This window comes from Myxine glutinosa, chromosome 6, assembly GCF_964187855.1.
Source record: "Myxine glutinosa chromosome 6, kmMyxGlut1.1, whole genome shotgun sequence".
Classification (NCBI taxonomy): domain Eukaryota; kingdom Metazoa; phylum Chordata; class Myxini; order Myxiniformes; family Myxinidae; genus Myxine; species Myxine glutinosa.
The window spans coordinates 4,390,972-4,416,410 of record NC_136266.1 but is presented as its reverse complement, the minus strand read 5'-3'; the positions used below and the strand labels follow the sequence as shown (position 1 = coordinate 4,416,410).

Here is a 25,439-nt window from a genome sequence, read left to right as displayed (position 1 = left end):
TCAATACGCTTCTCAATTGTGACGACCTTTACTACTTGGTGAAGTTTCATGACTATCAGTATAGAATTGTGATGTGTAGGCGAGTGACAAACAGACAGACAGACAGACAGAACAACAAACGCAACCGACCAATATACCTGAAAAATCTTTGATCTTGCAAGTAAAAATTCTTACTTGCAAAATCGAAGATTTTTCAAGTATATTGGTCGGTTGTGTTTGTGGTTCTGTCTGTCTGTCTGTCTGTCTGTTTGTCTGTTTGTTTGTTTGTCACCGGCCTACAGGTCACAATTTTCAACCGATCTTCACCAAACTTCACCAAATGGTAGAGTTGGTCGAAAGCAAGAAGCCTATTGTTTTTGGGGTCAATAGGTCAAAAGGTCAACATAGGCCAAAGGTCACCAAATTTGCTAAATTTCTAAAATCCTCAATTTTCAACCAATTGACTTGAAATTTGAAGACCACTTGCATATCTGGTCACTGAATTCAACCACCAAATATTTTTGAGGTCAGCATAGGCCAAATGGTCAACATAGGCCAAATTTCTAAAATCCTTAATTTTCATCCAATTGACTTGAAATTTGAAGAGGACTTGCATATCTGGTCACTGAATTCAACCACCAAGTATTCTTGAGGTCAACGTAGGCCAAAAGGTCAACATAGGCCAAATTTCTAAAATCCTCAATTTTCATGCAATTGACTTGAAATTTCAAGAGGACTTGCATATCTGGTCACTGAATTCAACCACAAATTATATTTTAGGTGAACATAGGCCAAAAGGTCAACATAGGCCAAATTTCTAAAATCCTCAATTTTCATCAAATTGACTTGAAATTTGAAGAGGACTTGCATATCTGCTCACTGAATTCAACCACCATCTATTTTTGAGGTCAACATAGGCCAAAAAGGTCAACATCGGCCAAATTTTTAATATCCTTAATTTTCATCCAATTGACTTGAAAATTGAACAGCATTTGCACATCGAGTCACTAAATAGGGAAACTAACTATTTTTGAGGTCGAAAGGTCAGGTCAAAGGTTAACTCAAGGTCACCCTTCCAAAATCATCATTTTTCATCTGAAAAATCGTCAATTTTCATCCTGTTGACCCGAGCTTTGATCAAGATTGTAAATTTTAATCTTCATGAAATGGACAATTTGCTGTATCAATGGAAAACTTTGGGGGGGGGGGGGATTTTGCAAGTATCGTGCTACGCATGACGTCTTCTTGTTTGTTTATTAGCAATTTATCAATCGTTTAAGCTATTATTAAGTGGTGGTGTCAATGTTATAACTTTAATTGTGTATAATTGTCAGTGTAGGCCAAATTCCAAAAGACTTTGGTGGCTCACAAACCCTCATGCACAGTTTGGAATTCCATGTAGGAATTCCAAACTGTGCGGGTTCAGGACAAGTACAGAGACAAAATTTTGGGATAAATACGTTAGTTCGCCATTGTTGGTTATATTTTATGGTTTACCTTATGTTTAACCAAAGAACCTTCAAGTTGGAGAAGCTAAATGTTGTTAGGACCTGCAGCGAAACATAATCACTAAGTATAAAGAAATCCAAACCCGTGCCAGGAAAAACTTGCAAGAGTGTTAAACAATCATCCGGAGGGGTATTTCCGTATTCGTAAAGGACGTCTCTGATGTTACGTTAACTCCCTGTACCTTTAAACAGACGACTCCATACTGTGCCATACAGTACTCCCTCCCATCCCTCTGCTAGCCGCCAGACAGCAGCTGCATCACTCTCTGATGTGTAAATGATTAGACCCTGGTCTGACGAATGGAAAATGTCCTTAAATCCTGGAAAATTTCACCGTGCCACCCTATCGCTCTGGAAGGATCGTCAAACGAACCCACCGATCCATTTTCATGGTCATGGTTGTAATTGCGGTGTGATCTTGTTTTACCAACTTTAATTAGTTGTAATTGTGGTGTGATCTTGTTTATACCAACTTTCATCAGTTGTAATTGCTGTGTGATCTTGTTTTACCAACTTTCATTAATTGTAATTGCGGTGTGATCTTGTTTTACCAACTTTCATCAGTTGTAATTGCTGTGATCTTGTTTTACTAACTTTCATCAGTTGTAATTGCAGTGTGATCTTGTTTTTATCAACTTTCATCAGTTGAAATTGCAGTGTGATCTTGTTTTTATCAACTTTCATCAGTTGTAATTGCTGTGTGATCTTGTTTTACCAACTTTCATCAGTTGTAATTGCTGTGTGATCTTGTTTTACCAACTTTCATCAGTTGTAATTGCAGTGTGATCTTGTTTTATCAACTTTCATCAGTTGTAATTGCGGTGTGATCTTGTTTTTATCAACTTTCATCAGTTGTAATTGCTGTGTGATCTTGTTTTTATCAACTTTCATAAGTTGTAATTGCTGTGTGATCTTGTTTTTACCAACTTTCGTCAGTTGTAATTGCTGTGTGATCTTGTTTTTATCAACTTTCATCAGTTGTAATTGCTGTGTGAACTTGTTTTACCAACTTTCATCAGTTGTAATTGCGGTGTGATCTTGTTTATACCAACTTTCATAAGTTGTAATTGCAGTGTGATCTTGTTTTACCAACTTTCATTAGTTGTAATTGCGGTGTGATCTTGTTTTACCAACTTTCATCAGTTGTAATTGCTGTGTGAACTTGTTTTACCAACTTTCATCAGTTGTAATTGCGGTGTGATCTTGTTTATACCAACTTTCATGAGTTGTAATTGCTGTGTGATCTTGTTTTACCAACTTTCATCAGTTGTAATTGCGGTGTGATCTTGTTTTTATCAACTTTCATCAGTTGTAATTGCTGTGTGATCTTGTTTTACCAACTTTCATCAGTTGTAATTGCGGTGTGATCTTGTTTTACCAACTTTCATCAGTTGTAATTGCTGTGTGATCTTGTTTTTATCAACTTTCATGAGTTGTAATTGCTGTGTGATCTTGTTTTACCAACTTTCATCAGTTGTAATTGCTGTGTGATCTTGTTTTACCAACTTTCATCAGTTGTAATTGCTGTGTGATCTTGTTTTACCAACTTTCATCAGTTGTAATTGCTGTGTGATCTTGTTTTACCAACTTTCATCAGTTGTAATTGCGGTGTGATCTTGTTTTTATCAACTTTCATCAGTTGTAATTGCGGTGTGATCTTGTTTATACCAACTTTCATCAGTTGTAATTGCGGTGTGATCTTGTTTTTATCAACTTTCATCAGTTGTAATTGCGGTGTGATCTTGTTTATACCAACTTTCATCAGTTGTAATTGCACTGTGATCTTGTTTTACCAACTTTCATCAGTTGTAATTGCGGTGTGATCTTGTTTATACCAACTTCCATCAGTTGTAATTGCGGTGTGATCTTGTTTTTACCAACTTTCAGCAGTTGTAATTGCTGTGTGATCTTGTTTTACCAACTTTCATCAGTTGTAATTGCGGTGTGATCTTGTTTTACCAACTTTCATCAGTTGTAATTGCTGTGTGAACTTGTTTTACCAACTTTCATCAGTTGTAATTGCTGTGTGAACTTGTTTTACCAACTTTCATCAGTTGTAATTGCTGTGTGATCTTGTTTTTATCAACTTTCGTTCGTTTTAATTGCTGTGTGATCTTCTTTTACCAACGTTCATCAGTTGTAATTGCGGTGTGATCTTGTTTTACCAACTTTCATCAGTTGTAATTGCTGTGTGATCTTGTTTTTCCAACTTTCATCAGTTGTTATTGCTGTGTGATCTTGTTTTACCAACTTTCATCAGTTGTAATTGCTGTGTGATCTTGTTTTTACCAACTTTCATCAGTTGTAATTGCTGTGTGATCTTGTTTTTACCAACTTTCATCAGTTGTAATTGCGGTGTGATCTTGTTTTTACCAACTTTCATCAGTTGTAATTGCGGTGTGATCTTGTTTTACCAACTTTCATCAGTTGTAATTGCTGTGTGATCTTGTTTTTACCAACTTTCATCAGTTGTAATTGCTGTGTGATCTTGTTTTTACCAACTTTCATCAGTTGTAATTGCTGTGTGATCTTGTTTTTACCAACTTCCATCAGTTGTAATTGCTGTGTGATCTTGTTTTTACCAACTTTCATCAGTTGTAATTGCTGTGTGATCTTGTTTTTACCAACTTCCATCAGTTGTAATTGCTGTGTGATCTTGTTTTTACCAACTTTCATCAGTTGTAATTGCGGTGTGATCTTGTTTTACCAACTTTCATCAGTTGTAATTGCTGTGTGATCTTGTTTTTACCAACTTTCATCAGTTGTAATTGCTGTGTGATCTTGTTTTTACCAACTTCCATCAGTTGTAATTGCTGTGTGATCTTGTTTTTACCAACTTTCATCAGTTGTAATTGCTGTGTGAACTTGTTTTACCAACTTTCATCAGTTGTAATTGCTGTGTGATCTTGTTTTTACCAACTTTCATCAGTTGTAATTGCTGTGTGATCTTGTTTTTACCAACTTCCATCAGTTGTAATTGCTGTGTGATCTTGTTTTACCAACTTTCATCAGTTGTAATTGCTGTGTGATCTTGTTTTTATCAACTTTCGTTCGTTTTAATTGCTGTGTGATCTTCTTTTACCAACGTTCATCAGTTGTAATTGCGGTGTGATCTTGTTTTACCAACTTTCATCAGTTGTAATTACTGTGTGATCTTGTTTTTCCAACTTTCATCAGTTGTAATTGCGGTGTGATCTTGTTTTTATCAACTTTCATCAGTTGTAATTACCTACTTTCAATATGCCTTTCGATTCCAATGATAAAAATAAGTTTGGAGTCTAAAATACCTTAATTTAACAACTTGTTCTGGCACTTTGACTCTCGTAAACAGAAGGAGTGTGTTCAAAAGCCAAATGGTCTGAATTGCGCATCTTTGCACATCTTGGTTTCCAGATGAGAAGCTTGTTGTTGTCTGTCCGTAACCAGTATCATTATGTAACGTTTCCAAAAGCTAACATGGGTGCGCTGTTGAACGCTGGACGCCAAACTATGGCGTTTTAATGTGATAAAGACCACGAAAGAGGAAGTTTGTGAGCATGTCGGGATTCTGATGACAAAGACACGTGACCATAAACACTGTGTAGGTGTATTTGGGTTGAGAGAACATGTCATTGGTGTGATGGAGGAGGTGTATAGGATTGGCGACGAGTGGGGTTGGGGGGAGCTGGGGAAGGGGTGGCTGGTATAGGATTAATGACTGGTAACCTTATGTTGCTAGCAGGAGTGGGAGTCAAAAAATATCACCAAGGATAAAAAGAATGGTGTGACATAATTTTTCTCTACCTTCGACATCGTCAACATTCTGCTGTTCCCATGGTTTTTGAGCAACTTCACTGCAGGTGGACATCGTGCATTATGTTGCCCGTCGTGTGGTGTACGTGGACGGTGAGAGGGTCCTCATGTGGCTAAACGCGAGAGGCTGTTGTTAATGTTGTATTGCTTCTGCTGTTTGTTGAGCATTATATTGAGAGGATTTGCAGGCTTCTCAAATTTTCTCTGCAATTACCTCTGGATGTAAATGGAGTTAGAGAGAGAGTGGCAAAGCGAAAATGCCATCGAGGGACGTCACGAAGGAGCAGCGAGCCGCTGAAAGCCGTCCGGCCGTCCTTGCCGTTAAATCGACCTGCCCACGCCTTTCGTGTGGAAACCGATCGAGATGCAGACCGAGCGGCTCCAGCTTTGGTTGTTGGCGCCGGACGATGCCCGAAGCACGCGGCCTGCACTGTCCAACTCGGTTAATTTAGCTTTTGATCGTGAAATAGTCAATGCGTGCATGATGTTTGGTCATATATTCTGTAAGTGCAGAAGAAGAGGGAGCAGGAGATATATGAGACAAAGTGCAGCATTCTGGCCCAATGAACATAAAATATAAATTTCCTTCTCACCCAATTCAAAAACCTTTCCTCTTCTTGTCATGTAAACTGTCAGATGGAACTTCATGTGGTATTTCTATGGCTCCGCCGGACAAAGTCGCCGGAGGGATTGTGTTTTCAGGTCGTCCGTCCGTGATAGGTTTTCGTAACCGCGATAACTTGAGAACGGCTGAAGGGATCATAGTTAAACTTGGTGCATGTATGAGTATGTATAATGAGGTAAAGAAGACCTGATTCGATTTTGGGGTCAAAGGTCAGAGGTCATGTGATGTAAAATTTATGTTGCCACGGCAACTTGTGAACAAGTGCTGGGATTTTGAGCAAATTTGGTACGAGTATATATGATGTAAAGATGAACTGATTGGATTATGGCATTAAGAGGTCAAAGGTCATATCAGGTAAACATGTGATAACTTGAGAACAGCTGAATGGATTTAAATCGAACTTTGTACAAGTATTATAATGATGTAATAATGTGGGCGCAGGCATATTGGTCGAAGTCGTGATGTTGAAGAGTGTTGTTCTAGTTTTACATATTTTGGTACTCAACCTAACATGTTGCTGTGGTTGAAAATAGTCAGTTGAGAATCCAAAATTTGTAAAGAAATTCGGATTGATAGATTAAAAACATGGCCGGACTCGATGATTTCTGTAGGAGATTAGTTTCTGTAGGAGAAGATGTGTAAGGATTTCTGTGGAGTTATTCTCAGAATGATGAGGCATTTACAATTACGATTGAAAGGTTTTAATGTTATAATGCAACAAGAAGAAAAAGACATAAAATGTCATAGCCCCCGCCACAGTTTTAGTAATTTTGCTGTATGGAGTAAAAGGCTGTCAGTCGGCCATCTTTGGTTGGAAGAGAAAACAACATCTTCTACAGATGTGTACTCTCATGTATTGTCTTTGTATCAAGTTTGAAGAAAATCGGTCCATGCATAGGCAATAAATGGATGGGTACATGTTTGAGTAACAAACTGGCCGCCAGTCGGCCATCTTGGATCTGATCTTGAAAAAAAATTGATGTGCATATGTAAGCCATCATTCATTATCTGTGTGCCAAATTTGAACATCGGTAAATACATGTCCGAGAAATGTTTGAGGGCGTGTTCATATGTGTGACGAGGACGAAATGATTCGATTTTGGTGAAGATCTGGTTCCAGATACTATAAATTATTTTAGTCATTCATCACCATTGAGAGATAAGGCTAAAAACTTTATATAACATATTTCAGAAAGTTATGGACTGATTCGGACGAAACCTGGTGGACAGCTTGGGTGTGTGACAAAGACATGAATTCAATTTTGGTGAAGAGCCGCTTCTGGATATGAGCATTTTAAAAGTGATTCTTCACCATTGAGAGATGGGGCCAAAAACGATATGCAGTACAGCATGATACTTCAAAAGGTTGTGGATGACTTTTGACAAAACTCGGTGGATGAGTTGGTTGTGTGACAAGAACAAGCAGATTAGATTTTGGTTCCGGCCACAATCCAGATCCTCCCTATTGGTGGGATACAAAACGTAAACCGTTCAGCCTGGCGGATGTGTGCGCTCTACCAAGTGTTGGTCTAGTTGGTGATTTGTTTCATGTGAACAAGATGATTTTACCACTTCCTTCAACGAAGGGATTAAATAGCTTCCTAGTCTGTGGGACAAGTCCTCATCGATCGAGTCCACAATGGCCTTTGTTGGTCCTGGGGGACATGAGTGCTTGTGGCATTTGTCTAAACACTTGATTCTTGAAATGTCCCCATTAGACATAACCGTATGGATTAAAGTTTGGGCAATGAGTGCACACCTCATGCTTGTCTGGATACTTTATAGAAATGACGCGATCTCCTAAAGCTTATCGGAGAAATTCAAGCATGATCGTTGCTGTTCGGGGAGTTTTCCACTGTCCTGTGCTGCCCATGTCGTATTTCTCCACCATGGATTTTTGTGTCTTGGATTTGTTTCAAAATCCGATCAGAAGGTTGAGGTAGAAATTGAGTTTATTTACAGTACTGAACGAAAAAGAGCCTTGTATTGTATTTGGGTCTCTGACATATCGAGTGTTTCAAGCAAATGCAGGAGTGGCAGTGTCTGTTTTACGTTAATCAAAAGGGTGCATTCTTCACAATGTCAGAAACTCCTTTCCTTGCACATCACCCTGATGAAAATTTTTTATGCTGCCACCATTCCTTGGAGAAGAATTAATCGTTTGATGCCACATTATCCCTTTAGCATCGTTTTGCTTTTTTGCTGTCAAAGTGAAAAACAAAATAATTTAGCATTTGCTCCGTGTACAAACTAGTAAAGGCTTTGTAAAAGGCCTACCACCTCGTGCTTTGTATCATGTGACGTTGTTGCTGCTTGTGCTTACTCTGCAAGGTCTTATTTCTGAATACAAATATGTAATATGCAATATTCTATACTTAAGTTTGTTTTGTTTGTTTGTTTAGCAATTGTTTTGCTTTTAAAACTGACCGTGCATAAAAAGCTTGATTGTGGAACAAATTGCTTACTTGTTTAACTGTTGCTGAATGTTTCCTTGATTGAAGCCTTTTTGTGAAATATGACATAAGGCTCAAAAGGTGACGGAAAAAAAAAATTGAAGAAAAAAGATTGTTTTGTAGGATTGCCATTATTTTTTGGAAAGATTATATTATTTTGTAGGAAAGATATTGCTTTGTTGGAAAGATTATATTATTTTGTCGGAAAGATTGCTTTGTTGGAAAGATTATATTATTTTGTAGGAAAGATATTGCTTTGTTGGAAAGATTATATTATTTTGTAGGAAAGATATTGTTTTGTTTTGAAAGATTATATTATTCTGTAGGAAAGATATTGTTTTGTTGGAAAGATTATATTATTTTGTAGGAAAGATTATATTATTTTGTTGGAAAGATTATATTATTTTGTAGGAAAGATATTGCTTTGTTGGAAAGATTATATTATTTTGTAGGAAAGATATTGCTTTGTTGGAAAGATTATATTATTTTGTTGGAAAGATTATATTATTTTGTAGGAAAGATATTGCTTTGTTGGAAAGATTATATTATTTTGTAGGAAAGATATTGTTTTGTTTTGAAAGATTATATTATTCTGTAGGAAAGATATTGTTTTGTTGGAAAGATTATATTATTTTGTAGGAAAGATTATATTATTTTGTTGGAAAGATTATATTATTTTGTAGGAAAGATATTGTTTTGTGGAAAGATTATATTATTTTGTTGGAAAGATTATATTATTTTGTAGGAAAGATATTGCTTTGTTGGAAAGATTATATTATTTTGTTGGAAAGATTATATTATTTTGTAGGAAAGATATTGCTTTGTTGGAAAGATTATATTATTTTGTAGGAAAGATATTGCTTTGTTTGAAAGATTATATTATTTTGTAGGAAAGATATTGTTTTGTTGGAAAGATTATATTATTTTGTTGGAAAGATTATATTATTTTGTAGGAAAGATATTGTTTTGTTTTGAAAGATTATATTATTCTGTAGGAAAGATATTGTTTTGTTGGAAAGATTATATTATTTTGTAGGGAAGATTATATTATTTTGTTGGAAAGATTATATTATTTTGTAGGAAAGATATTGTTTTGTGGAAAGATTATATTATTTTGTAGGAAAGATTATATTATTTTGTAGGAAAGATATTGTTTTGTTGGAAAGATTATATTATTTTGTAGGAAAGATTATATTATTTTGTTGGAAAGATTATATTATTTTGAAGGAAAGATATTGTTTTGTTGGAAAGATTATATTATTTTGTAGGAAAGATATTGTTTTGTTGGAAAGATTATATTATTTTGTAGGAAAGATTATATTATTTTGTAGGAAAGATATTGTTTTGTTGGAAAGATTATATTATTTTGTAGGAAAGATTATATTATTTTGTTGGAAAGATTATATTATTTTGAAGGAAAGATATTGTTTTGTTGGAAAGATTATATTATTTTGTAGGAAAGATATTGTTTTGTTGGAAAGATTATATTATTTTGTTGGAAAGATTATATTATTTTGTAGGAAAGATATTATTTTGTTGGAAAGATTATATTATTTTGTAGGAAAGATATTGCTTTGTTTGAAAGATTATATTATTTTGTAGGAAAGATATTCTTTTGTTGGAAAGATTATATTATTTTTTAGGAAAGATATTGTTTTGTTGGAAAGATTATCTTATTTTGTAGGAAAGATAGTCTTTTGTTGGAAAGATTATATTATTCTGTAGGAAAGATATTGCTTTGTTGGGAAGATTATATTATTTTGTCAGAAAGATATTCTTTTGTTGGAAAGATTATATTATTCTGTAGGAAAGGTATTGTTTTGTTGGAAAGATTATATTATTTTGTAGGAAAGATATTCTTTTGTTGGAAAGATTATATTATTCTGTAGGAAAGATATTGTTTTGTTGGAAAGATTATATTATTTTGTAGGAAAGATTATATTATTTTGTTGGAAAGATATTGCTTTGTTGGAAAGATTATATTATTTTGTAGGAAAGATATTATTTTGTTGGAAAGATTATATTATTTTGTAGGAAAGATATTGTTTTGTTGGAAAGATTTTATTGTTTTGTTGGAAAGATTATATTATTTTGTAGGAAAGATATTGTTTTGTTGGAAAGATTATATTATTTTGTAGGAAAGATTATATTGTTTTGTAGGAAAGATATTGCTTTGTTGGAAAGATTATATTATTTTGTAGGAAAGATATTATTTTGTTGGAAAGATTATATTCTTTTGTAGGAAAGATATTGCTTTGTTGGAAAGATTATATTATTTTGTAGGAAAGATATTCTTTTGTTGGAAAGATTATATTATTTTGTAGGAAAGATATTGTTTTGTTGGAAAGATTATATTATTTTGTAGGAAAGATATTGTTTTGTTGGAAAGATTATATTATTTTGTAGGAAAGATATTCTTTTGTTGGAAAGATTATATTATTCTGTAGGAAAGATATTGTTTTGTTGGAAAGATTATATTATTTTGTAGGAAAGATTATATTATTTTGTTGGAAAGATTATATTATTTTGTAGGAAAGATATTGTTTTGTTGGAAAGATTATATTCTTTTGTTGGAAGGATTATATTATTTTGTAGGAAAGATATTATTTTGTTGGAAAGATAATATTATTTTGTAGGAAAGATATTATTTTGTTGGAAAGATTATATTATTTTGTAGGAAAGATATTGCTTTGTTGGAAAGATTATATTATTTTGTCGGAAAGATATTGCTTTGTTGGAAAGATTATATTATTTTGTAGGAAAGATTATATTATTTTGTTGGAAAGATTATATTATTTTGTAGGAAAGATATTGTTTTGTTGGAAAGATTATATTCTTTTGTTGGAAGGATTATATTATTTTGTAGGAAAGATATTATTTTGTTGGAAAGATAATATTATTTTGTAGGAAAGATATTATTTTGTTGGAAAGATTATATTATTTTGTAGGAAAGATATTGCTTTGTTGGAAAGATTATATTATTTTGTCGGAAAGATATTGCTTTGTTGGAAAGATTATATTATTTTGTAGGAAAGATATTCTTTTGTTGGAAAGATTATATTATTTTTTAGGAAAGATATTGTTTTGTTGGAAAGATTATCTTATTTTGTAGGAAAGATAGTCTTTTGTTGGAAAGATTATATTATTCTGTAGGAAAGATATTGCTTTGTTGGGAAGATTATATTATTTTGTCAGAAAGATATTCTTTTGTTGGAAAGATTATATTATTCTGTAGGAAAGGTATTGTTTTGTTGGAAAGATTATATTATTTTGTAGGAAAGATATTCTTTTGTTGGAAAGATTATATTATTCTGTAGGAAAGATATTGTTTTGTTGGAAAGATTATATTATTTTGTAGGAAAGATTATATTATTTTGTTGGAAAGATATTGCTTTGTTGGAAAGATTATATTATTTTGTAGGAAAGATATTATTTTGTTGGAAAGATTATATTATTTTGTAGGAAAGATATTGTTTTGTTGGAAAGATTATATTATTTTGTTGGAAAGATTATATTATTTTGTAGGAAAGATATTATTTTGTTGGAAAGATTATATTCTTTTGTAGGAAAGATATTGCTTTGTTGGAAAGATTATATTATTTTGTAGGAAAGATATTCTTTTGTTGGAAAGATTATATTATTTTGTAGGAAAGATATTGTTTTGTTGGAAAGATTATATTATTTTGTAGGAAAGATATTGTTTTGTTGGAAAGATTATATTATTTTGTAGGAAAGATATTCTTTTGTTGGAAAGATTATATTATTCTGTAGGAAAGATATTGTTTTGTTGGAAAGATTATATTATTTTGTAGGAAAGATTATATTATTTTGTTGGAAAGATTATATTATTTTGTAGGAAAGATATTGTTTTGTTGGAAAGATTATATTCTTTTGTTGGAAAGATTATATTATTCTGTAGGAAAGATATTATTTTGTTGGAAAGATTATATTCTTTTGTAGGAAAGATATTGCTTTGTTGGAAAGATTATATTCTTTTGTAGGAAAGATATTGCTTTGTTGGAAAGATTATATTATTTTGTAGGAAAGATATTCTTTTGTTGGAAAGATTATATTATTCTGTAGGAAAGATATTGTTTTGTTGGAAAGATTATATTATTTTGTAGGAAAGATATTCTTTTGTTGGAAAGATTATATTATTCTGTAGGAAAGATATTATTTTGTTGGAAAGATTATATTCTTTTGTAGGAAAGATATTGCTTTGTTGGAAAGATTATATTCTTTTGTAGGAAAGATATTGCTTTGTTGGAAAGATTATATTATTTTGTAGGAAAGATATTCTTTTGTTGGAAAGATTATATTATTCTGTAGGAAAGATATTGTTTTGTTGGAAAGATTATATTATTTTGTAGGAAAGATATTCTTTTGTTGGAAAGATTATATTATTCTGTAGGAAAGATATTGTTTTGTTGGAAAGATTATATTATTTTGTTGGAAAGATTATATTATTTTGTACGAAAGATATTGTTTTGTTGGAAAGATTATATTCTTTTGTTGGAAAGATTCTATTATTTTGTAGGAAAGATATTCTTTTGTTGGAAAGATTATATTATTTTGTGGGAAAGATATTCTTTTGTTGGAAAGATTATATTATTCTGTAGGAAAGATATTGTTTTGCAGTAAAGATTTTATTATTTTGTAGAAAAGATATTGCTTTGTTGGAAAGATTATATTATTTTGTAGGAAAGATATTGCTTTGTTGGAATGATTATATTATTTTGTAGTAAAGATTATATTATTTTGTAGTAAACTTTATATTTTTTTGCTCGAAAGATTATATTATTTTGTAGTAAAGATTATATTATTTTGTAGGAAAGATATTGTTTTGTTGGAAAGATTATATTATTTTGTAGGAAAGATATTGTTTTGTTGGAAAGATTGTATTATTTTGTAGTAAAGATATTGCTTTGTTGGAAAGATTTTATTATTTTGTAGGAAAGATATTGTTTTGTTGGAAAGATTATATTATTTTGTCGGAAAGATATTGTTTTGTAGTAAAGATATTGTTTTGTTGGAAAGATTATATTATTCTGTAGGAAAGATTGTTTTGTTGGAAAGATTATATTATTTTGTAGTAAAGATATTGCTTTGTTGGAAAGATTATATTATTTTGTAGGAAAGATATTGTTTGGTTGGAAAGATTATATTATTCTGTAGGAAAGATTATTTTGTAGGAAAGATATTGCTTTGTTGGAAAGATTATATTATTTTGTAGGAAAGATATTGTTTTGTTGGAAAGATTATATTATTTTGTAGGAAAGATATTGTTTTGTTGGAAAGATTATATTATTTTGTAGTAAAGATTATATTATTTTGTAGGAAAGATTATTTTGTAGTAAAGATTATATTATTTTGTAGGAAAGATGATATTATTTTGTAGGAAAGATATTATTTTGTAGTAAAGATTATATTATTTTGTAGGAAAGATATTGCTTTGTTCGAAAGATTATATTATTTTGTGGGAAAGATATTGTTTTGTTGGAAAGATTATATTATTTTGTAGTAAAGATTCTATTATTTTGTCGTAAAGATTATATTATTTTATAGTAAAGATTATATTATTTTTTAGGAAAGATTCTTTTATTTTGTAGGAAAGATTATATTATTTTGTAGTAAAGATTATATTATTTTGCAGTAAAGATTATATTATTTTGTAGTAAAGATTATATTTTTTTGCTCGAAAGATTATATTATTTTGTCGTAGAGATTATATTATTTTTTAGGAAAGATTCTTTTATTTTGTCGGAAAGATTATATTATTTTGTCGGAAAGATTTTGTCAGACACCCAACCGGTCCACCAAGTTTCGGCCAAATCCGTCCACAACTTTTTGAGATATCCGAAATATGTATAGTTTTTGGCCCCATCTCCCAATGGTGAAGAATCACTTTTTGTCCCCCGTCGCACCGCGGAGCGAAAGGGGGACGATGGTTTTCCCCTCCGTCCGTGCGTGCGGACGTGCGTGCGTGCTTAAGCGAAGGACCGAATTCTAATTTGGTGTGTGGGTGCAACTTGGCATATGGAAGAACGCTATTGAAAATTAGGTCGCCACGTCAAAATCCAAGATGGCCACCGCCATGTATGTCTGAACGTTGTGAGCGGAATATCTTGAAAAATAAATGAACTACTAACTTCTAATCTGGTGTGTGGGTGTATCGAGGCATAAGGAAGAACGCTATTGAAAATTGGGTCGCCACGTCAAAATCCAAGAAGGCCGCCACCATATCTATCTATATAAAGCAGAAAAGTATGTTTGTTTGTTTGTTTGTCCTCTTATAACTCGAGAACTACTCATCGCAGAGCAAAACCAAAAGGCATATTCGGAATCAGTACGTCTCAGAGCAACTACAGCACACCTTAAAATTAAAAAAACTTTGCGTTTTTAAATTATGACGTCATCAGCGTATTTCAGAACGTTAATTTTTAAACTTCATATTCGGAATCAGTACGTCCCAGAGAAACTTCGTAACGTTAATTTTTCAACTTCATCCGATTGACATGGGACCAACGGCATGTGACAGAGAGTGAAACATTTATTTGACGACAATGACTTCCGACTTCCGGGTTCGGAATGCGGGACCAATGCCATTTGACAGGGAATAAAAAATAAATGCGACATTCAATTGACGACAATGACTTCCGACTCGACTCCCCCCTCCCCCTCCCCTCCCCCTCCCCTCCCCCTCCCCTCCCCCCTCCCCTTCTCCCCTCCCCTCCCCCTCCCCCTCCCCCCTCCCCTCCCCCTCCCCCTCCCCCCTCCCCCCTCCCCCTCCCCTCCCCCTACCCCCTCCCCTTCTCCCCTCCCCTCCCCCCTCCCCTTCTCCCCTCCCCTCCCCCCTCCCCTTCTCCCCTCCCCCCTCCCCTTCTCCCCTCCCCTCCCCCTCCTCCCTCCCCTCCCCCCCCTTCCCCCCCTCCCCCTCCCTCATCTCCCCCCTCCCGCCCCCTCCCCCTCCCATCCCTCCCCTTCCCCATCCCCCCCTCTTCTCTCCTCTCCCCCTCCCCCTCTTCTCTCCTCTCCCCCTCCCCCTCTTCTCCCCTCTCCCCCTCCCCCTCTTCTCCCCTCTCCCCCTCCCCCTCTTCTCCCCTCTCCCCCTCCTCCTCTTCTCCCCTCCCCCCCTCTTCTCCCCTCCCCCCCGTTCCCCTCCCCTCCCCTCCCCCCCGTTCCCCTCCCCTCCCCTCCCCCCTCCCCTCTCCTCCCCCGCCCGGCAATGCCGGGTACTTCTGCTACTAGCACAGTGCTAGTGCTAGTATATATGTCTGAAGCTTGTGAGGGAAATATCTTGAAACAAAAACGAACTACTAACTTCGAATCTGGTGTGTGGATGTATCTACGCATAAGGAAGAACGCTGTTGAAAATTGGGTCGCCACGTCAAAATCCAAGATGGCCGCCGCCATGTATGTCTGAACCTTGTGAGCGGAATATCTTGAAAAACAAGCATTCTGAGTATTGCGCTGCAATACATGTCCCCTACCGGCAGTCTGTCGTCCGGAAAACTGTTGGGGAAATTACCAAGGGTTATTTATCCACAGGTTCTGAATCGTTCCCAATCGCTAATTACCTCAGGATGGGCTCACCTGTGATTCGCACTCGGGACTTCGATTTATACACCTTGCAGACAGGGCAGCAGAAGCACGAGAAAATAAGTTGTTGATAAAAAACCTTTCGAGTCGCTAAATGTCAGTAAGTTATAATATTTTCCGGTTCACGATCAATGATCGATGTGTATATATATGTTGCTCGGCTTGGCTCCGCCCCTCCCGAAAGCGCACGCTGTGTCGCACTTTTGACGTTCGCAGACGAGGCTGAGGGTGCGTGGTGCGGCTTGAGTAGAACTCTAGAATAAACAAAATGCCATAACTTTGTCAAAAATGATCGAAACGTCGTGAAGTTCGAACTTGATCTGTAACTTATCATGAGGAAACCATGTACCAAGTTTGAAATCATTAGCATTAAGAGTTTAGAAAGAAAGTCTGGAAAACTGTTCTTTGCGTGACGGACTGACGGACTGACGGACTGACGGACTGACGGACTGACGGACTGACGGACAGAGGGACGGCGTGCAAACCTATAGTCCCCTCCGGTGTACACTGGTAGGGGACTAATAAGCGAAGTACCAACTTCAAATCTGGTGTGTGGGTGTATCTAGGCATAAGGAAGAACGCTATTCAAAATTGGGTCGCCACGTCAAAATCCAAGATGGCCGCCACCATATATATGTCTGAACCTTGTGAGCACAATATCTTGAAAAATAAACGAACTACTAACTTCTAATCTGGTGTGTGCGTGTATCTACGCATAAGGGAGAACGCTATTGAAAATTGGGTCGCCACGTCAAAATCCAAGATGGCCGCCTTGCGTCTTCCACTTTGTCAACTCACATCACTTCACCGACGGGGGGCCGAGGCATAACGCTTGTAAAATGCTAGTAGCCAGATCCGAATTCAGATCTTCATCAAAGTCGACTATATTTGTCCTTGTCAGACACCCAACCGGTCCACAAAGCTTCGTACAAATCCCTGCACAACTTTTTGAGATATCCTAAATATGTATAGTTTTTGGCCCCATCTCCCAATGGTGAAGAATCACTTTTAAAATGCTAGTAGCTGGATCCGAATCCAGATCTTCACCAAAATCTAATCATTTCGTCCTTGTCACATACGCTACATCCCTGCCAAATTTGTTCCGAATCCGTCCACAACTTTTTGAGATATTCTGTTCACAAACAGAAATTTACTCTGATTCTGCAACTGGACCTGACTGCATCAGCCCACGGGTCCTAAAATCCTGTTCTTCCACTCTTTCACTCCCTCTCTCTGTTCTCTTCACCCTCTCTTTTGCTCAAGGTCATCTGCCATCTGCTTGGAAATCAGCCAACATCACCGCCTTGCACAAAAAAGGTGCAAAAACAGATCCTAGCAACTACAGACCAATCAGCCTTCTCCCAATTATCAGCAAAGTCATGGAATCCATCATTGCTTCGGATATGAAATCTTTCCTCTTCTCCAATGGCTTGATCTCTGATCATCAATTTGGTTTCAGACCAGGTCACTCTACTCTGGACATGCTGCTTCTGCTTTCTCAACAATGGATGGAGGTCCTCAATGCCAAACAGGAAATTAGAGCTGTCTCCCTTGACATATCGCGTGCCTTCGATACAGTTTGGCACCCCGCTCTGCTCACCAAACTCTCCTCCTTTGGTATCCATAGAAATCTCCACGCATGGCTGGCAGACTTCCTCTCTAGTCATAGTCAACGTGTGGCCCTGAATGGGTTTCTCTCATCTCCTCTTCCTGTTCAGGCTGGAGTTCCCCGAGGCAGTGTTCTGGGCCTTGTGCTTTTTCTGGTCTTCATCAATGATCTCTCTCTATGAAGTTGGAAAGAAGATTGACGAGAAGAGGAAGAAGTTCAAGGAGTGGCAGAAGGCGAAGGGTACAGAGGCAGAAAAGGAAGAGCATGAAAGTTATAAGGCAGCCAAGAAGGCTGCAAAGAAAGAGGTAGCAAAGGTGCAGGAGGCATGTAGGAAAATGTTCGGAGAACGCTTGGATTTGGAAGAGGGTCAGAGAGCTGTATTCAGGATTGCAAAGCAGATAGCCAAAGAGAGGTGTGATGTGATGGGGGTGAGTTGCTTGAAGGATGAAGTGGGACAAATCGTTGTGGACCCAGATGGAATTAAAGGAAGATGGAAGAGATATATGGAAATACTGTTGAATGCAGAGAATGAATGGGATGGCAACATAGAGAGTAACCCAGTTTTAGGACCGGCAGAGAAGATAACCGAGAAGGAAGTTGAGGAAGCGATTAAAGCAATGAAGAGTAGAAAAGCGGGAGGGCCGACGGGAGTTGTGGGACGTATGTTGAAGGCAGCAGGAAATTGGGGTGTGAAGAGAATGACAGAGATCTGCAATCTGGTGGTGAAAGATGGCCGCATTCCAGTGGATTGGGAACTGAGTACCCTCGTCCCTCTATACAAGGGGAAAGGTGACCCTCTGGACTGTGGCTCGTATCAAGCGATAAAGTTATTGGAGCATGGAATGAAGGTATTGGAAAGTGTGTTGGAGAGGAGGATAAGGAAGAAAGTGAAGATCGACGAAATGCAGTTTGGATTTATGCCAGGAAGAGGAACGACAGACGCGCTTTTTATTGTGAGGCAGTTGCAGGAGAAGTACAAGGAGAAGAGGAAGAAGTTGTTTCTTGGGTTTGTTGATCTGGAGAAAGCATTCGATAGGGTTCTACGCGAAGTAATGACATGGGCATTGAGGAACTTAGGAGTGGAGGAATGGTTGATCAGAGTAGTGATGGCAATGTACAAAAGAGCGCACACAACTGTAAGGACGAAGGACGGGAACAGTGGTGAGTTTAGGTGAAGGTGGGAGTGCATCAGGGGTCGGTACTAAGTCCACTACTATTTGTAGCTGTGATGGAGGTGCTGGCTCGGAACGTAAAGGAGGGTTTACCGTGGGAGTTGTTGTATGCAGATGATCTGGTGTTGATTGCAGAAAGTATGGATGGACTGAAGGAGAAGATGAACAAGTGGAAGGAATGTATGGAGACGAAAGGTCTGAAGGTGAATATCGGAAAAACAATGGTGATGGCAAGTGGTAAAGCATGTGGTGAGGTGGAAAGAACTGGGAAGTGGCCATGTGCTATGTGCAGGAAGGGTGTCGGAGTGAACTCAATTCAATGTACGATGTGCGCTGAGTGGGTTCATCAAAAATGTAGTGGTTTGAGAGGGTCATTAACCAGTGTGGCAGCTACATTCAAGGGTAAGGTGTGCACAGAGGGAGCTGCAGATGGAGGAAATGTTGAGTTGGATCTTGGAGACGGCGTGAAGCTGGAAGGTGTGAAAACATTTTGTTACCTAGGAGACATGCTGAATGGAGAAGGTGGATCAGACTCGGCAATGGTTGCTGGAGTGAGATGTGCATGGAAGAAGTTTCGGGAACTGAGTGGCGTGCTGACGAGGAGGGGAGTGTCGTTGAAGCTGAAGGGAAAGATGTATGCTGCATGTGTGAGAAGTGTTATGATTTATGGGAGCGAGACATGGGTAATGAACGTAGAGCAGCAACGAAGGCTGGAAAGGGTGGAAGTGCGAATGGTTCGGTGGATGTGTGGAGTATCGTTGAGAGAGAGGAAGACAAATGATGAATTTCGAAAGATGATGGGAATAGAGCCTGTGATGGATGCTGTGAAGAGAAACAGTTTGAGGTGGTTTGGGCATGTGTTGAGGAAGGATGAAAGCGACTGGTTGAGAAGAGTGATGGAAATGAACGTGGAAGGAAGTAGTGGACGGGGAAGACCGGGAAAGACTTGGCTGAAGATGGTCGAAGAAGAAATGCGGGCAAGGTGGTTAACAAGGGGAGATGCAGAAAATAGGGCAAAATGGAGAAGATTGTCATGGGGACCGCAAGGCTAACCCCCGTTCTTGCAGGGAAAATGGCCTTTAAAATGCCTGTTGTTGTTGTATCATTGATCTCTCTGACTCTTGAAAATCCTCTCTGTCTCTTTGCTGATGACTCTACTCTCTCGCTCCAATTCCTCATCCCTCAGATCGGCAGTCTGCAGCCTCCTCACTCTCTGCAGACCTGGACAAAATCACAGACTGGGCAAACAAGTGGAACATGTCTTTCAATCCTGACAAATCTCACACTCTTACGGTGTCTCTCCGAAAAGACCGACTGGACAACCCTCCCATCCACTTTCTGAATAATCCTCTCCAAGAAGTTCTGTCACTCAAGCTTTTGGGTCTCACTATCTGCCATGATCTTTCCTGGGAAAACCACATTTCAAATCTGGCCTCCAAAGCCAGTCGCCGACTCGGCATCCTCCGTCGTGCGAAGTCCTTCCTTGGCGCAGCTGAGCTCCTCACCACATACAAGGCTTTTATCCGCAGCTCAATGGAATACTGCTCTCCCCTCTGGGCTGGTGCTCCTGCCTCACAGCTAGCTCGTCTTCACGCTGTTGAAACCAAAGCGTTCAGAATCATTGGAATCTCCCACGATGAAGCTAACTCCGAGGGCCTTTCACTCACTCACCACAGGCCGATTGATGGTCTTTCCATCTTCTACCGACTCCTCTCCGGCCTTGCCCCCCCCCCCCCCTTGCTCTCTCTGGGCTCTGTCCCCCAAATATTCCTAACAGGTTGCACAAGATCTGCCTGCAACCCTTTTATGGTTAAACTGCCAAAATTAAGACTCTCTGCTCACCTTCACTCCTTCATTCCTCTTTTCTCCCGCCTCTGGAACAAACTCCCTCACTCTCTTCAATCCCACTCCACCCTCCAGCTCTTTAAAACAGCTGTTCACCACCATCTCTTATCTTCCCCCATCCAAAACCTTGATCTTTTCTACCCCCACTAATTTCACACCAAATCCACTTTTTTGAAATACCAACTTCTTTCCTTGAAGTCCTTGGTGTCCTTGTGTTTTATACTTCTCCCACTCCCCCACCCCCCTTCCCATGCCTTCTCCCCCCAAGGCCTCTCCCTCCCACACATCTCCCGATGTCCCTGCTCTCAAATGTTGTGTTTGTGTGCTTCCCCTTCTCTCCTCATCTTGTCTACCGCTCCCTCTTGTTATATATTTTGTTTGTCTGTTTGATTTTTTTGTGTGATAAATGTTAGCTCTTTCACGATCCTCGATTCTGTATACAAGAAAAAAAAAATGGGTGAAAACATAACCTCCATCCACCTTCGGTGGCGGAGGTAGTAACGGTATGTTTCGGTGGTTCGGGTATGTTTCGCTATAAAAATGGAATGTTTTTTTTTTTTTAAACCCGAAAAAAAACGGAGGCTCCGTCTTTCTCTGCCCTGCACAGTATTGTCACGCCGCCATATTTGTGGAATGTGTGTGAACAACTTCATTTTATGCACTTTCGGTCATGTATTTCTTTTCCTCTTGATACAGTATGAGTGGCAAACGATTGTCAAGGGAGGCCAGTGCATCTGTGAGCAAGAGGAGTCGCGGTGTAGTCACCTTGCAGACTAAATTAGGTGTGTTGAGGCGGTTCGCATGTAGCTGCTGCTGTCATTGAGATACCCTTGCCGACTGTGAGGACAATCAGGGTGAACAAGGACAAGGTGAGAGCTGCTTGGCAGGTGCAATATGCCACTGTGTGCTTCTAGGAATGTACGCACTCGTAGTTTATGATGCCTTCATTTTATTTTACTTTATTCATTGTTACAAATATCTGGTATAACTTATCCAAGGTGGAACCCAAATTTCCCAAGAACACGAGCCCCCATGTAGCATGTATTCCTATGGAAAGATACGTTCTGGTATACAGTTTCGATATAAATAGCATTTCCCAGGAACGTACTGTATGTAGGACTCTCTGCTCTATATAGGATATCGAGGACTCCCTATATGTCAATACGTTGTGGATGGATTATGACAAAACTTGGGTGAGGAGAACAAGCCGATACTATTTGTGTGCAGGTCAGCAGATTCGACCTATCGGTGGTATACAACACGTGCAATGTTCAGACTGGCAGAGGTGTGCACTCTACCGAGTGCCATTCTCGTTACTACAAGAACTAGATGGTATTCATGGAATACTTACCCCATGCGGTCACCTCGGTGCGAGCCTTTTGTTTTTGAAGGTTTTTTTTATTTGATCCAATATGACTGCCAGACCACGTGAGCAAGGACATCATAAATGTGCATTCTCTAATATAATAGGTGTGTAGATCATCTAACTTCTATATGTACAAAAGAAAGTTTTTGTTTGTTTGTTACTTGCAAAATCGAAGATTTTCAAGTATATTGGTCGTGTGCGTTTGTGGTTCTGTCTGTTTGTCTGTTTGTTACTTGGCAAAAATAAATAAATAAAATTATTTTTTTGCAAGTATGTGTATCACTCCGGTTTGTGTGTTTCTTTGTCTGTCCGCTCACTTATACTTGCCTACAGGTCACAATTTTAAACCGATCTTCACGAAACTTTACCAAATGGTGGAGTTCGTGGTCCAAGAAAATCCTATATATTTTTGGGGTCAAAATGTCAACATAGGCCAAAGGTCAACCTTTTTTTTTTAATTTCTAAAATCCTCAATTTTCATCCGATTGACTTGAAATTTGAATAGGATATACATATCGGCAAATTGAATTCAACCACCAACTATTTTTGAGATCAGCGTAGGCCAAAAGGTCAACGTAGGCCAAAGGTCAACCACTTTTTAAAAAATTTCTAAAATCCTCAATTTTCTTATTGTCTGCTTGTTTGTCTGTCCGCTCACTTATGCTTGCCTACAGGTCACAATTTTAAACCGATCTTCACGAAACTTCACCAAATGGTAGAGTACGTGGCCCGACAAAATCCTGTATATTTTTGAGATCAAAAGGTCAACCACTTTTTAAAAATTTCTAAAATCCTCAATTTTCATCCAATTGACTTAAAATTTGAATAGGATATGCATATCAGCTTACTTAACCCAACCACCAACTATTTTTGAGATCAACATTGGCCAAAAGGTCAACATCGGCCAAATTTCAAAAATTGTCAATTTTCTCAGATTAACTTAAACTTTGAAGACGATTTGCATATCAGGTCACTGAATTCAACCACCAAGTATTTTTGAGGTCAAAAGGATGCTCTACTGAGCGGCATTCTACTTTGTACTGTTTTGCCAAGTGTCGCTCGATGAGGATTTTTCATCTGTCTGTTTGTTTGTCACCGGCCTACAGGTCACAATTTTCAACCAATCTTCACGAAACTTCACCAAATGGTAGAGTTGGTCAAAAGCAAGAAGCCTATTGTTTTTGGGGTCAAAAGGTCAAACGATCAACATACGCCAAAGGTCACCAACTTTGCCAAATTTCTAAAATCCTCAATTTTCATCCGATTGACTCGAAATTTGAAGAGGACTTGCACATCTGGTCACTGAATTCAACCACCAAGTATTTTTGAGGTCAACATAGGCCAAAAAGTCAACCTAGGCCAAATTTCTTTAAAAAATAAAAAAAAACCTAGGCCAAATTTCTAAAATCCTCAATTTTCATACAATTGACTTGAAATTTGAAGAGGACTTGCATATCTGGTCACTGAATTCAACCGCCAAGTATTCTTGAGGCCAACATTGGCCAAATTTCTAAAATCCTCAATTTTCATCCAATTGACTTGAAATTTGAAGACGACTTGCATATCTGGTCACTGAATTCAACCACCAAGTATTTTTGAGGTCAAAAGGATGCTCTACTGAGCGGCATTCTACTTTGTACTGTTTTGCCAAGTGTCGCTCGATGAGGATTTTTCATCTGTCTGTTTGTTTGTCACCGGCCTACAGGTCACAATTTTCAACCAATCTTCACGAAACTTCACCAAATGGTAGAGTTGGTCAAAAGCAAGAAGCCTATTGTTTTTGGGGTCAAAAGGTCAAACGATCAACATACGCCAAAGGTCACCAACTTTGCCAAATTTCTAAAATCCTCAATTTTCATCCGATTGACTCGAAATTTGAAGAGGACTTGCACATCTGGTCACTGAATTCAACCACCAAGTATTTTTGAGGTCAACATAGGCCAAAAAGTCAACCTAGGCCAAATTTCTTTAAAAAATAAAAAAAAACCTAGGCCAAATTTCTAAAATCCTCAATTTTCATACAATTGACTTGAAATTTGAAGAGGACTTGCATATCTGGTCACTGAATTCAACCGCCAAGTATTCTTGAGGCCAACATTGGCCAAATTTCTAAAATCCTCAATTTTCATCCAATTGACTTGAAATTTGAAGACGACTTGCATATCTGGTCACTGAATTCAACCACCAAGTATTTTTGAGGTCAAAAGGATGCTCTACTGAGCGGCATTCTACTTTGTACTGTTTTGCCAAGTGTCGCTCGATGAGGATTTTTCATCTGTCTGTTTGTTTGTCACCGGCCTACAGGTCACAATTTTCAACCAATCTTCACGAAACTTCACCAAATGGTAGAGTTGGTCAAAAGCAAGAAGCCTATTGTTTTTGGGGTCAAAAGGTCAAACGATCAACATACGCCAAAGGTCACCAACTTTGCCAAATTTCTAAAATCCTCAATTTTCATCCGATTGACTCGAAATTTGAAGAGGACTTGCACATCTGGTCACTGAATTCAACCACCAAGTATTTTTGAGGTCAACATAGGCCAAAAAGTCAACCTAGGCCAAATTTCTTTAAAAAATAAAAAAAAACCTAGGCCAAATTTCTAAAATCCTCAATTTTCATACAATTGACTTGAAATTTGAAGAGGACTTGCATATCTGGTCACTGAATTCAACCGCCAAGTATTCTTGAGGCCAACATTGGCCAAATTTCTAAAATCCTCAATTTTCATCCAATTGACTTGAAATTTGAAGACGACTTGCATATCTGGTCACTGAATTCAACCACCAAGTATTTTTGAGGTCAAAAGGATGCTCTACTGAGCGGCATTCTACTTTGTACTGTTTTGCCAAGTGTCGCTCGATGAGGATTTTTCATCTGTCTGTTTGTTTGTCACCGGCCTACAGGTCACAATTTTCAACCAATCTTCACGAAACTTCACCAAATGGTAGAGTTGGTCAAAAGCAAGAAGCCTATTGTTTTTGGGGTCAAAAGGTCAAACGATCAACATACGCCAAAGGTCACCAACTTTGCCAAATTTCTAAAATCCTCAATTTTCATCCGATTGACTCGAAATTTGAAGAGGACTTGCACATCTGGTCACTGAATTCAACCACCAAGTATTTTTGAGGTCAACATAGGCCAAAAAGTCAACCTAGGCCAAATTTCTTTAAAAAATAAAAAAAAACCTAGGCCAAATTTCTAAAATCCTCAATTTTCATACAATTGACTTGAAATTTGAAGAGGACTTGCATATCTGGTCACTGAATTCAACCGCCAAGTATTCTTGAGGCCAACATTGGCCAAATTTCTAAAATCCTCAATTTTCATCCAATTGACTTGAAATTTGAAGACGACTTGCATATCTGGTCACTGAATTCAACCACCAAGTATTTTTGAGGTCAAAAGGATGCTCTACTGAGCGGCATTCTACTTTGTACTGTTTTGCCAAGTGTCGCTCGATGAGGATTTTTCATCTGTCTGTTTGTTTGTCA

At 37.6% G+C, this 25,439-nt stretch overlaps 1 protein-coding gene across 1 annotated transcript in view; it reads left to right on the top strand.

Moving 5' to 3' along the window:
- The window catches only part of BCAS3 (BCAS3 microtubule associated cell migration factor), a 232,449-nt gene that overhangs the window by 115,168 nt on the left and 91,842 nt on the right, over window positions 1-25,439 (top strand). The window lies entirely within an intron of this gene.